Genomic DNA, 14,382 nt, shown 5'->3' on the forward strand with positions numbered 1-14,382 from the left:
GGGCACCGAAGGATTTGTAATATATTGTGACGCTTCACGAGTAGGTTTGGGTTGTGTCCTCATTCAGCATGGTAAGGTTATAGCTTATGCCTCGAGACAACTCAAGGTGCATAAGAAGAATTATCCAACTCATTACCTTGAGCTAGCGGCCGTAGTCTTTGGTTTAAAGATTTGGAGACACTATCTCTATGGGGTACATGTGGATGTGTTTACCAACCACAAGAGTCTTCAATATGTTTTTAGCCAAAAAAAATTGAATCTCCGACAAATGAGGTGGTTGGAACTCTTGAAAGATTATGATATGAGTATCCTTTACCACCCCGAAAAAGCAAATGTGGTTGCGGATGTTTTGAGTCGTGTATCGATGGATAGTGTGTCACATGTGGAAGAAGAGAAAAGGGAGTTAGCCCGTGATGCACATAGGCTAGCCCGGTTGGGTGTCCGACTTGAAGATTCCCCAAAATGAGGTGCCATGGTCCGTCATAATTCCGAGTCATCGATTGTTGTTGACGTGAAGTCTAAGCAACATCTTGTCCCTATTTTGATGGAACTAAAGGAGTCGGTTCTCAACAACGCAATAGAAACTTTCTCTCAAGGAGAATATGGGGTGCTTAGGCACCAAGGGAGATTATGTGTGTCGGATGTGGATGGCCTAAGAGAAACAATCTTAGAGGAGGCCCATGGGTCCCGATACTCCATCCATCCCGGAGCCACCAAAATGTATCGTGACGTACATGAAATTTATTGGTGGAACGGAATGAAAAGAGACATAGCAAATTTTGTGGCTAGGTTCCCAAATTGCCAACAAGTCAAACCCGAGAACCAAGGATCGGGAGGTCTAACTAAAGATATTGATACCCCCACTTGGAAGTGGGAAGAGGTCAATATGGAGTTCGTGGTAGGTTTGCCTCTAACCCGTGGGCAACATGAGTCCATTTGGGTCATTGTGCATAGATTGACTAAATCAGCCCATTTCCTTCTCGTCAAGGTTTCTTATTTGGCGAGAGATTATTAAGTTGTACATTAAGTAGATTGTGAAGTTGCATGGGGCCACGTTGTCAATTATTTCGGATAGAGGTGCCCAATTTACTTCCCATTTTTGGAGGTCTTTCCTGAGTAGGCTTGGTACTCAAGTGAAACTTAGTACCGCATTTCACCCTCAAATGGATGGTCAAGCGGAACGCACCATCCAAACCCTAGAGGATATGTTGACACCATGTGTCATTGACTTCAAAGGTAATTGGGATTACCACCTACCTTTGATAGAATTTTCCTACAACAATAGCAACCACTCGAGTATTGCTATGGCACCCTTAGACACACTTTATGGTAGAAGGTGTAGATCTCCGGTTGGGTGGTTTGAAGTAGGTGAATTTGCTCTTCTTGGTCCCGAGGCAGTCTATAAGACTACAAAAAAAGTTTGACTTATAAGGGATAGGTTGAAAATGGGTCATAGTCGGCAAAAGTCTGATGGATAATAGATAGAGGGAACTTGAATTTGAAGTAAGTGATTGGGTCTACTTGAAGATCTCACCCATGAAAGGGGTGATGAGGTTTGGTAAGAAGGGGAAGCTTAGCCCCCGGTATGTTGGGCCTTATAAGATCTTGAAGTGTGTCGAAAAGGTCGCTTATGAGTTGAAATTGCCCACCGAATTGGCCCCGGTTCATCCGGTGCTCCATATTTCTATGTTAAAGAAGTGTATAGGTGACCTGGTGTCCATTCTCCCTCTAGAAGGTTTAGGGGTGAATGAGAATCTTTCTTATGAAGAGGTTTTGGTCGAAATCTTAGATCGTCAACTTATGATTTTGAGGAATAAAGAGGTGGCCTCCGTAAAAGTCTGATGGAGAAACCACCTAATTAAGGGTGCAACAATGGAGGCCGAGTCCGACATGAAGTCCCGCTACCCTGATCCTTTTCCTCCTAATCCTAGCCAAAGTTGAGGTTAGTAGTCTCTCTTAATTTGGTATAAATTGAAAGTCATGTGTGTTGATGATTATGACATGATTTCCTTGTATGTGCATATTTTTGTGAAAATTCATGCTTAAGTTGTATTTTGAGTTTTCATGAATTTTGTTTCTCATGGTTGAAATTACACCCATAGATGTTGTTTGATATTGTCTTCATGAGAGTTGTAATGAGAATACTTGATGTTATCTCGTTAAAGAAATGTCTTGTTGATTGCATAATATATATGTTGATGTTCATTGAATATGGAGAAGGTAGTTCCTTTTATACTTATGTGAAGTAAAGAGTTTTGAGCATAGTGATGTTGTGGATTAAATTCCTATATGACATGATGATATGATGTTGTTGATAAGACTGGTTGTTGTGTTGCTAGTTTGAGTCATTGTCTCCGTAGAAAGAAGTACAAGTGACATTTGGGGACGAATGTTCCTAAGTGGGGGATATTGTAACACCCCAAAAATTCTATGACTTAAGTTAGAGCCTAACCTTATGAATAATGACTTAAAAATAGTAAAAATTATGTTTCTAAACCTAAATGAATGCAATTGACTTGGTTTGGATGAGTAAAAGCCTGAACGTCAAGAAATGACCACGACGTCCGGAAACTAGAGAAGAATGTGTTCTAGTGTGTCCTTAGGTTTTGGGCTGGTTTGGGAGTGTCGTATGATGGTATAATATTGTAACAAGGTTTAAATTAGGTAAATATATTTTTTTAGGGTCAAAACGTTTGAATACGACACCCCGGGGCCACACTAAGGGTCCCCAAGGAGGAACCAAAACTTGGCCAAGCAAGCTGCCAAGGCAGCTTGCAAATTGCTGTTGGAGGGAATAGCTCCGCATCGCGGACTACCTCGCCCCTGGAGAAAAAAGTTAGTTTGCGACGCGGTCGTGTCGCGGACACTACTGTCTCGAAACTAAATTCCAAATATCTTCAGGGAACAACTTCGCGTCGCGGACTTGTTCCGCGACGAAAATGCAAAAATTCAGAAATCAGTTTTTACTAAATTAAAGAGACCAACTATCTGAGGGGTATTTATGGTACTTTAGGGGACGTGTATATAAATATTTTTAAGTCAATTTACCTCACTTTTTCACTCAAACACAAAACCCCAAAGATCTAAACCTAATGTTCCTCCTTCTCTCTACTCTCTCTCTCTCTTCTCAAGAACTCCATTGAAGAAGATTGCAGCTTCTAGAAGAAGACCAGCTCTCCAAGGTTTCAACTCAGATTTTCGTGGTTAATTCGTCAATAAGGTATGGTTGCTTATCACTTTTGGGATTCCTTTCCCCAAGAGGCCCCTTCAAGATGAATTTCAAAATCTCTAATTTCTAGGTTTCAATCCAAAACCGTGGGTCTTCTTTCTAAAGTGAAATTGATGTGATAAACTGTCTTTGATTGATATATGAATAATTATGGATGAATTTATGTTGTATTGGTGGTTTCTTGAAGAATTCCCTATGAGACCCACGTTTCTCATTTTTTTTCTAATTCTAACGTTAGTTTGTGTTGGATATTGATTAAAGGCAATGAATTGAATGTGATGTTATGTAATTCATGTTTGTATTATGATTCTACCCGAGGTTATGTATAATTTTTATGAAATTAGGGTTGAGTTTTTAAATGAAGCCTTGAAGGCTATGAAGGGAATATGTCAATTGCTTATATTGATGTTAATTATGTTATTACTTCATGAATTACCTTGTATTATGTATTGGTTATGAATTAATTGGTAATTGAAGTATGGATGTCCCAAGAAGGGTAATAAGGTATGAAGGTTGGTTCTTCTTTGAACTCAAGTATGAAAGGTGAATTACTTAGATTGTATTGATGCTATACCTAATGTGTTGTTGTGGTGTTGATGACCTAGTTTCCTCATCCTTAACCCTCTACACTTGAATTAGCTATGAAGCATGTATGTTTGTTATGGTATGATATCTATATGATTTAATGGTAGTCCTCATTATTATAGTGTAATGTAAAGTGAAAGGTTTACTCACTTTCTAAGTGTTTGTAAAGTGAAAGGATTGTTACTCACTTATGAACATATATGAGCTATTATGGTAAGATGTCTACATAAGAGTCTAGTAAATGCTAATGTGATCTTATGTGATGACTAAAGATGATTACAAAAGGGAATTGGATGCTTATCACCGAAAGGGCATGTAAATGAGATGGGGGTCTCACGTTTAGTAAGTCCGGCTCCCCACATGGGTTTCCTCACTTTTAGTAAGTCCGGATTACCCACGGTATATGTTGTCTCATGAGATGGAAACCCCATGTTTAGTAAGTTAGGGTTTCTAGAAGTAATCTCCTTGACTATTAACTATGTGCCCATATAGGACTCTAGCTTAGTGGATCCACCTAGTTAGCTATGTATGAATGGTTACACCTTAGGCAAGTGTCAATCCTCTCTTTCCGGTATGGGAGTAGAACACCGGATTCCATGTAAATCTCATGGTCTATGTCGGTTATTGAAATATTTCCCTAATGTAAAAGTAAATGAAGGTATGAAAGGTGTGAACTCTTACTAGGTCTTTCTTAAGGGTTTCTACATAGTGTTAGGGAGGGTATGGAACTTCTCTTGCACATTGCACTTGAGGGATCCTAAGAGATTGTTGTAGTAGTGTTCTCTTATGATTATGATGATTATGACTTATGTATGTTGAAGGTATGTTATGTATGATTATTATGAATATGGTAAGTTATGATGAGATATGATCTTATGAATGTATACATGAAGTAGGCTGCTTAATGTGATACTTGGCTTTGGATAGGGTTATGGGGTTCAATTCTTGCATTGCACTAGTATTTATTGGGTTGTCTACATGTTGGAATGATATTATGTTGGATTGGACTATGATGCTTACTTTGTGTTCATATTGGATTTACTTAGTAAAAAGCATGTTTTAACTAAATGTCCTTTTATGCATGCTTCAATGGTTTTATGCATAGTAGCCATACTTAGTACGTGTGTTGTACTAACCCATATTTTCTCCCTTTTCCCCAAACATTTAAGTTCGTCCCATTGAGGATTCAAGATTATTTCTAAAGACACTTGGAGTTGCTTCCTCAAGTTGGTGAGTCCTCAAGTCCGAGGACAAGACCCTATGCTCTAGCTTCTATGTCTAGTTCTTTGCTTATGTTGAAAGACATTATTGTACTTTCCTATTTCAAGACTACTTATTGATGTAAGGGCTAAGTCCCATTTTCGATACTTGTAAGTCTAGATGGTACATTGTGACGAAGTTAGATTCTGTTTTTCATATATCAAGTGAAGTTTAACTTTGAAATTAAAAGTTTTAAATTTTCCGTGATTTTATTCGATGATACATGCTATGACGAATGTTAAGGGCTTGTATAAGACCTCTTCGAGGTTGAATACGTCGGTAACGACTAGGGGGTGCCCTCGGGTGGTTACAAACTTGGTATCAGAGCATAAGGTTAAGAATAATGTAAAATTTATGTCACAAGATACCACGTCGAGTAGAGTCTTGTTCATGGGTGTGAAGCGCGCCACACTTATGAATGAGAGGCTACGAATGGCTTAGGAACTTTCACTCTTTTGTTATTCCATTGTCATGCCTAAGAGTCTTAACTCTATTTAATCCTTTTCTTCTAATCCTTCTCTTGTGCTTATAGGCAATGAAAGCAAAAAGGGCCAGTGAGGAGAATGTGAATGAGACGGTTCCCCCTCAAGCTCCTCAAAACCCTCAAGTTCCTATTGAAGAAGGGGCCATGTCTAATGTTGAGATAAGGTCGGCTACTCATAATTTGACTCAAGTGTTGGCCACTCAAGTTGCTAGGGATGCAAGTAAACCCCAATGCTAGCACTACCGCTTCTAGAATAACGGATTTCACAAGGATGAATCCCTCTACTTTCTTTTGCTCCAAAGTGGAAGAAGATCCACAAGGGTTCATTGATGAAGTGTTTAAGGTTCTAGAGGCTATGGGTGTGTCTTCTCAAAAAAAGGCAGAGTTAGCCGCCTATCAACTCAAAGATGTGGCACAAGTGTGGTATGAAGAATGGAAGGAGGGGAGATCTATTAGAGAGGGTCCGATAAGTTGGGATACATTCAAGACATCTTTTCTTGATAGATTTTTCCCCTTGGAACTAAGGGAGAGGAAAATACAAGAATTCATCAACCTCCGTCAAGGGGGTATGAGTGTGAAGGAGTATGGCCTCAAGTTCACTCAATTGTCCAAGCATGCTTATACTATGGTGTCGGACTCTAGAACTACAATGAAAAAATTTGCCATGGGGGTATTGGATCTTGTGGTGAATGAATGTAGGTCGGCTATGCTAATCCCAAGCATGGACATTTCTCGTTTTATGGTTCATGTCGAACAAATTGAGGAGCAAAAGCTTAAGCAAGTTGGTAGAGAATTGAAGAGATCAAGGGCTGATGATGGAAATTCTTCTAAAGTTAGGTTTGAAATCCATGATAAGCCAAAATTCCAAAGGATTTTTTCCAACCAAGGTCCTCCTAACACTCCAAGAATCAAGAGGTTGTGGTCCTTATGTTTAGAAGCCTATTTGTACAAAGTTTGGTCAAAAACATGAAGGCAAGGACCTAGTTAGCACGGGTAATTGCTATGGTTGTGGTAAGAGCAGCCACATGAGGAGGGATTGCCCTATGCTAATAGCTCAAGGAAGGGAAAATGCTCAAGCACAAGCAAGTGGCCCAAATCCCGATGCTCCTAAGAAGAATCACTTCTATGCTCTCCAATCCCAAGTGATCAAGAGAGCTCTCCGGATGTTGTGACCGGTATGCTACAAGTATTTTCAATTAATGTTTATGCATTGTTGGATCCTGGTGCCACTTTGTCTTTTGTAACCCCTTTAGTGGCTATGAAGTTTGATATGTTTCTCGATGACTTAGATAAACCCTTTTCGGTTTCTACCCCGGTGGGTGATTCCATACTTGCTAAAAGAGTTTATAGGGGTTGTCCCATATCATTACCCAATAGAGTCACTTTAGTTGATTTAGTGGAACTTGATATGTTAGACTTTGATGTTATGTTGGGGATGGATTGGCTTCATGCTTGTTTTGCGTCCATAGATTGTAGGACCCGAATTGTAAAGTTTCAATTTCTTAATGAACCCATTTTAGAATGTAAGTGAGGAAATTCCGTTCCTAGGGGAAGGATCATTTCATGTCTAAAAACTTGTAAGTTTATTTCTAAGGGTTGTATCTATCATACTGTGAGGGTCAAGGATCTAGAGTCTGAGATTCCTCGTTTGGAGTCGGTCCCCGTAGTGAAGGATTTTCCAGAAGTCTTTCCCGATGACTTACTCGGAATTCCACCCGAACGGAAAATAGATTTTGGCATAGATTTATTGCCGGATACACAACCCATTTCAATCCCTTCTTACCAGATGACCCCGGCGGAGTTGAAGGAATTAAAAGCTCAACTCAAAGATTTGATGGATAAGGGTTTCATCCAACCTAGTATATCTCTTTGGGGTGCACCGGTGTTATTTATGAAGAAGAAGGATGGATCTCCTCATATGTGTATTGATTACCGACAATTAAATAAGCTTACCATTAAGAACAAGTATCCACCCCCTCGGATTGATGACTTATTTGAACTACTTCAAGGAGCGAGTTACTTTTCAAAAATTGATTTGAGATCAGGTTATCACCAACTTAGGGTGAGAGGTGTTGATGTTTCGAAAACAGCCTTCCGAACAATATATGGTCATTTTGATTTCTTAGTGATGTCCTTTGGTCTTACAAATGCCTCGGCGGCTTTCATGGACCTTATAAATCGTGTGTTTAGAAATTATCTAGACTCATTTTATATTGTCTTTATTGATGACATATTGATATACTCGAAAAGTGAGGATGATCACATGAATCATTTGAGGATAGTAAGGCAAGTCCTCAAAGATCACCAACTCAGTGCTATGTTTAGCAAGTGCAAGTTTTGGCTAAGATCGGTTGCTTTCCTTGGTCACATTGTTTCAAGCGATGGTATAGAAGTTGATCCAAAGAAAACCGATGCGGTCAAAAGTTGGCATAGACCTTTGAGTCCTTCCGACATCCGAAGCTTTTTGGGTTTGGCCGGTTACTACTGGAGGTTTGTTGAGGGATTTTCATCTATTGCATCTCCATTAGCGACCTAAACTGAAAAGAAGTCCAAGTTCGAATGGTCGGAATCATGTGAAAAGAGCTTCCAATTGTTGAAAGATAAACTCACCTCATCTCCGGTTTTGACCTTACCGGAGGGGACCGAAGGGTTTGTAGTATATTGTGACGCTTCACAAGTGGGTTTGGGTTATTTCCTCATGCAACATGGTAAGGTTATAACTTATGCCTCGAGAATACTCAAGGTGCATGAGAAGAATTATCCAACTCATGACCTTGAGCTAGCGGCCGTAGTCTTTGGTTTAAAGATTTGGAGACACTATTTCTATGGGGTACATGTGGATGTGTTTACCGACCACAAGAGTCTTTAATATGTTTTTAGCCAAAAAGAATTGAATCTCCGACAAACGAGGTGGTTGGAACTCTTGAAAGATTATGATATGAGTGTCCTTTACCACCCCTAAAAAGCAAATGTGGCTGCGGATGCTTTGAGTCCTGTATCGATGGATAGTGTGTCACATGTGGAAGAAGAGAAAAGGGAGTTAGCCCGTGATGTACATACGCTACCCCGGTTGGGTGTCCTAATTGAAGATTCTCCAAAAGGAGGTGTCATGGTCCGTCATAATTTCGAGTCTTCGGTTGTTGTTGACGTGGAGTCTAAGGAACATCTTGACCCTATTTTGATGGAACTAAAGGAGTCGGTTCTCAACAAAGCAATAGAAACTTTCTCTCAAGGAGAAGATGGGGTGTTTAGTCACCGAGGGAGATTATGTGTGTCGGATGTGGATGGCCTAAGAGAGAGAATCTTAGAGGAGGCCCATGGGTCCCAATACTCCATCTATCTGGGAGCCACCAAAATGTATCGTGACCTACGTGAAGTTTATTAGTGGAACAGAATGAAAAGAGACATAGCAAATTTTGTGGCTAGGTGCTCAAATTGCCAACAAGTCAAAGCCGAGCACCAAGGACCGGGAGGTCTCACTCAAGATATTGATAACCCCATTTGGAAGTGGGAAGAGGACAATATGGAGTTCGTGGTAGGATTCCCTCAAACCCGTAGGCAACATGACTCCATTTGGGTCATTGTGGATAGATTGACTAAATCAACCCATTTCCTTCCCATCAAGGTTTCTTATTCGGCGGAAGATTATTAAGTTGTACATTAAGGAGATTGTGAAGTTTCATGGGGCCCCGTTGTCAATTATTTCGGATAGAGGTGCTCAATTTACTTCCTATTTGTGGATGTCTTTCCGGAGTGGGCTTGGTACTAAAGTGAAACTTAGTACTGCATTTCACCCTCAAACGGATGGTCAAGCGGAACGCACCATCCAAAGCCTAGAGGATATGTTGAGAGTGTGTGTCATTGACTTCAAAGGTAATTAGGATGACCACCTACCTTTGATAGAATTTTTGTACAACAATAACTACCACTGGAGTACTACTATGGCACCCTTTTGAATCACTTTGTGGAAGAAGGTGTCGATATTCGGTTGGGTGGCTTGAAGTAACTGAATTTGCTCTTCTTGGTCCCGAGGTAGTCTAAGAGGCTACGGAAAAAGTTCGACCTATAAGGGATAGATTGAAAACGGCTCATAGTCGGCAAAAGAGTGATGGATAATAGAAAGAGGGATCTTGAATTTGAAGTAGGTGATTGGGTCTACTTGAAGATCTTACCCATGAAAGGGGTGATGAGGTTTGGTAAAAAGGTATAGGTGACCCGGTTTCCATTCTCCCTCTAGACGGTTTAGGGGTGAATGAGAACTTTTCTTATGAAGAGATTCAGTTCGAAATCTTAGATCATCAAGTTAGGATGTTGAGGAATAAAGAGGTGGCCTTCGTAAAAGTCCTATGGAGAAACCATAATTTGACTTAAGTGTTGGCCATTCAAGTTGTTAGGGATGCTACGGTGCAGCTAACCCCTAATGCTAGGACTACCGCTTCTAGAATAAGGGATTTCACAAGGATGAATCCCCCTACTTTCTTTGGCTCCAAATTGGAAGAAGATCCACAAGGGTTCATTAATGAACTGTTTAAGGTTCTAGAGGCTATGGGTGTGTCTTCTCAAAAAAAGGTGCAGTTAGCCACCTATCAACTCAAAGATGTGGCAGAAGATTGGTATGAACAATGGAAAGAGGGGAGACCTATTAGAGAGGGTCCGATAAGTGGGGCTACATTCAAGACGGCTTTTCTGGTAAGTTTGCCTCGAACCCGTAGGCAACATGACTCCATTTGGGTCATTGTGGATAGATTGACTAAATCAGCCCATTTCCTTCCCGTCAATGTTTCTTATTCAGCGGAAGATTATTAAGTTGTACATTAAGGAGATTTTGAAGTTACAAGGGGCCCCATTGTCAATTATTTCGGATAGAGGTACCCAATTTACTTCCCATTTTTGGAGGTCTTTCCTAAGATGGCTTGTTACTCAAATTAAAGTTAGTACCGCATTTCACCCTCAAATGGATGGTCAAGCGGAACGCACCATCCAAACCCTAAAGGATATGTTGAGAGCGCGTGTCATTGACTTCAAAGGTAATTGGGATTACCACCTACCTTTGATAGAAGTTTCCAACAACAATAGCTACCACTCAAGTACTAATATGGCACCCTTTGAAGCACTTTATGGTAGTAGGTGTCGATCTTCTATTGGGTTGTTTGAAGTATGTGAATTTGCTCTTCTTGGTCCCGAGGTAGTCTATGATGCTACGAAAAAAATTTGACTTATAAGGGATTGGTTGAAAATGGCTCATAGTCAGCAAAAGTCTGTTGGATAATAAAAAGAAGGATCTTGAATTTGAAGTAGGTGATTGGGTCTACTTGAAGATCTCACCCATGAAAGGGGTGATGAGGTTTGGTAAGAAGGGGAAGCTTAGCCCCCGATATGTTGGGCCTTATGAGATCTTGAAGTGTGTCGGAAAGGTCGCTTATGAGTTGAAATTGCCCATCGAATTGGCCTCAATTCACCGGTGTTCCATATTTCTATGTAAAAGAAATGTATAGGTGACCCGGTGTCCATTCTCCCTCTAAAAGGTTTAGGGGTGAATGAGAACCTTTGTTATGAAGAGGTTCCGGTCGAAATCTTAGATCGTCAAGTAACGATGTTGAGTAATAAAGAGGTGGCCTCCGTAAAAGTCCGATGGAGAAAACACCTAATTGAGAGTGCAACATGGGCGGCCGAGGCCAACATGATGTCCCGCTACCCTGATCTTTTTCCTCCTACTCCTAGCCAAAGTTGAGGTTAGTAGTCTCTCTTAATTTGGTATAAATTGAAAGTCATGTGTGTTGATGATTATGACATGATTTCCTTGTATGTGCATAATTTTGTGAAAATTCATGCTTAAGTTGTATTTTGAGTTTTCATGAATTTTGTTTCTCATGGTTGAAATTGCACCCATAGATGTTGTGTGATGTTGTCTTCATGAGAGTTGTAATGAGAATACTTGATGTTGTCTCGTTAAAGAAATGTTTTGTTGATTGCTTAATATATATGTTGATGCTCATTGAATATGGAGAAGGTTGTTCCTCTAATACTTATTTGAAGTAAAGAGTTTTGAGCATAGTGATGTTGTGGATTAAATTTCCATATGACATGATGATATGATGTTGTTGATATGACTAGTTGTTGTGCTACTAGTTTGAGTCATTGGCTCCCTAGAAAGAAGTCCAAGTGACGTTCGGGGACAAATGTTCCTAAGGAGGGGATATTGTAACACCCCGAAAATTCTATAACTTAAGTTAGAGCCTCACCTTATGAATAATGACTTATAAATAGTAAAAATGATATTTCTAAACCTAAATTAATGCAATTGACTTGGTTTGGATGAGTAAAATCCTGAATGTCAAGAAAGGACCACGACATCCGGAAACTAGAGAAGAATGTGTTCTAGTGTGTCCTTAGGTTTTGGGCTGGTTTGGGTGTGTCGTATGATGGTATAATATTGTAAAAAGGTTTAAATTAGCTAAATATATGTTTTTAGGGTCAAAACATTGGAATACGACTCCCCGGGGTCACACTAAGGGTCCCCGAGGAGGACCCAAACCTTGGCCAAGAAAGCTGCCAAGGCAGCTTGCAAATTGTACTTGGAGGGAATAGCTCCGCGTCGCGGACTAGCTCCCCCAAGGATCAAAAAGTGAGTTCGCGACGCGGTCGTGTCACGGACACTACTGTCTCGAAATTAAATTCCAATTATCTTAAGGGAATAGCTCTGCGTCGCGGACTTGTTCCTCGACGAAAATGCGGAAATTCAAAAATCAGTTTTTACTTCATTAGCGAGTCCAACTAAGTGAGGGGTATTTAGGGTACTTTAGGGGACGTGTATATAATGATTTGTAAGTCAATTTACCTCACTTTTATCACTCAAACACAAAACCTCAAAGATCTAAACCTAAAGTTCCTCCTTCTATCTACTCTCTCTCTCTTCTCAAGAACTCCATTGAAGAAGATTGGAGCTTCAAGAAGAAGACCGACTCTCCAAGGTTTCAACAAGGATTTTCGTAGTTAATTTGTCAATAAGGTATGGTTTCTTATCACTTTTGGGATTCCTTTACCCAAGAGTCCCCTTCAAGATGAATTTCAAAATCTCCAATTTCCAAGTATCAATCATAAAACATGGGTCTTCTTTCTAAAGTGAAATTGATGTGATAAACTTACTTTGATTGATGTTATATGAATAATTATGAATGAATTTATGCTCTATTGGTGGTTTCTTGAAGAATTCCCCATGAGACTCATGTTTCTCTTTCTTTTGCTAATTCTCACCCTAGTTTTTGTTGGATATTGATTGAAGGCTATGAATTGAATGTGATGTCATGTAATTCATGTTTGTATGATCATTCCACCCTAGGTTATGTATAATATCCATGAAATTAGGGTTGAGTCTTTAAATGAAGACTTGAAGGCTATGAAGTGAATATGTCAATTGCTTATATTGATGTTGATGATGTTATTACATCATGAATTACCTTGTATTATGTATTGGTTATGAATTAATTGGTAATTGAAGTATGGATGTCCCAAGAAGGGCAAGAAGGTATGAAGGTTGGTTCTTCTTTGAACTTAAGTATGAAAGGTGAATTGCTTAGATTGTAATGATGCTATACCTAATGTGTTATTGTGGTGTTGATGACCTAGCTTCCTCATCCTTAACCATCTACACTTGAATTAAATATGAAGTATGTATGTATGTTATGGTATGATTACTATATGATTAAAAGGTAGTCCTCATGATTATAGTGTAATGTAAAGTTAAAGGTTTACTCACTTGCTATGTGTTTCTAAAGTGAGGATTGTTACTCACTTATGAACACATATGAGCTATTATGGTAAGATGTCTACATAAGAGTCTAGTAAAGGCTAATATGAACTTATGTGATGACTAAAGATGATTACAAAAGGGAATTAGATGCTTAGCACTGAAAGGACATGTAAATGAGATGGGGGTCTCACGTTTAGTAAGTCCGGCTCCCCACATGGGTTTCCTCACATTTAGCAGTCCGGATTACCCATGGTATATGTTGTCTCATGAGATGGAAACCCCCATGTTAAGTAAGTCAGGGTTTCTAGATGCAATCTCCTTGACCGTTAACTATGTGCCCACAAAGGACTCTAGCTTTGTGGATCCACCTAGATAGCTATGTATGAATGGTTACACCTTCGTCAAGTGTTAACCCTCTCTTTTCGGTGTGGGAGTAGAACACCGGATTCCATGTAGCTCTCATGGTCTATGTCGGTTATTGCAATATTTCCCTAATGTAAAAGTAAATGAGGGTATGAAAGGTGTGAACTCTTACTAGGGCTTTCTTAAGGGTTTCTACATATTGTAAAGGAGGGTATGGGACTTCTCTTGCACATTGCACTTGTGGGATCCTAAGAGATTGTTGTAGTTGTGTTCTCTTATGATTATGATGATTTTGACTTATGTATGTTGAAGCTATGTTATGTATGATCATTATGAATATGGTAAGTTATGATGAGATATGATCGTATGAATTTATGCATGAAGTAGGTTGTTTAATGTCATACTTGGCTTTGGATACAGTTATGGGGTTCTATTCTTGCATTGCACTAGTATTTATTGTCTTGTCTACATGTTGGAATGATATTATGTTGGATTGGACTATGATGCTTACTTTGTGTGCATATTGGATTTACTTGGTAAAAAGCATGTTTTGACTAAATGTCCTTTTATCTATGTTTCAATGGTTTTTACGCATAGTATCCATACTTAATACGTGTGTTGTTCTAACCCATATTTTCTCCCTTTTCCCCAAACATTTAGGTTCGGGCCGTTGAGGATTCAAGCTTACTACTTAAGACACTTGGAGTTGCT

The 14,382-nt window shown here is 39.6% G+C and overlaps 1 protein-coding gene across 1 annotated transcript in view; it reads left to right on the forward strand.

The window, feature by feature from the left end:
• Nucleotides 1–244: 244 nt before the first annotated feature.
• The window catches only part of LOC125816838 (chromatin remodeling protein EBS-like), a 950,056-nt gene continuing 935,918 nt past the window's right edge, over nt 245–14,382 (forward strand). Inside the window, exon 1 of the mRNA XM_049496501.1 lies at nt 245–258. The gene's annotated coding sequence lies outside the window, so the exon portion shown is untranslated. The remainder of the gene's footprint in view (nt 259–14,382) is intronic.

The sequence above is a fragment of the Solanum verrucosum genome, unplaced genomic scaffold, assembly GCF_900185275.1.
Source record: "Solanum verrucosum unplaced genomic scaffold, falcon-dt-bn FXZP01000084.1, whole genome shotgun sequence".
Taxonomy (NCBI): domain Eukaryota; kingdom Viridiplantae; phylum Streptophyta; class Magnoliopsida; order Solanales; family Solanaceae; genus Solanum; species Solanum verrucosum.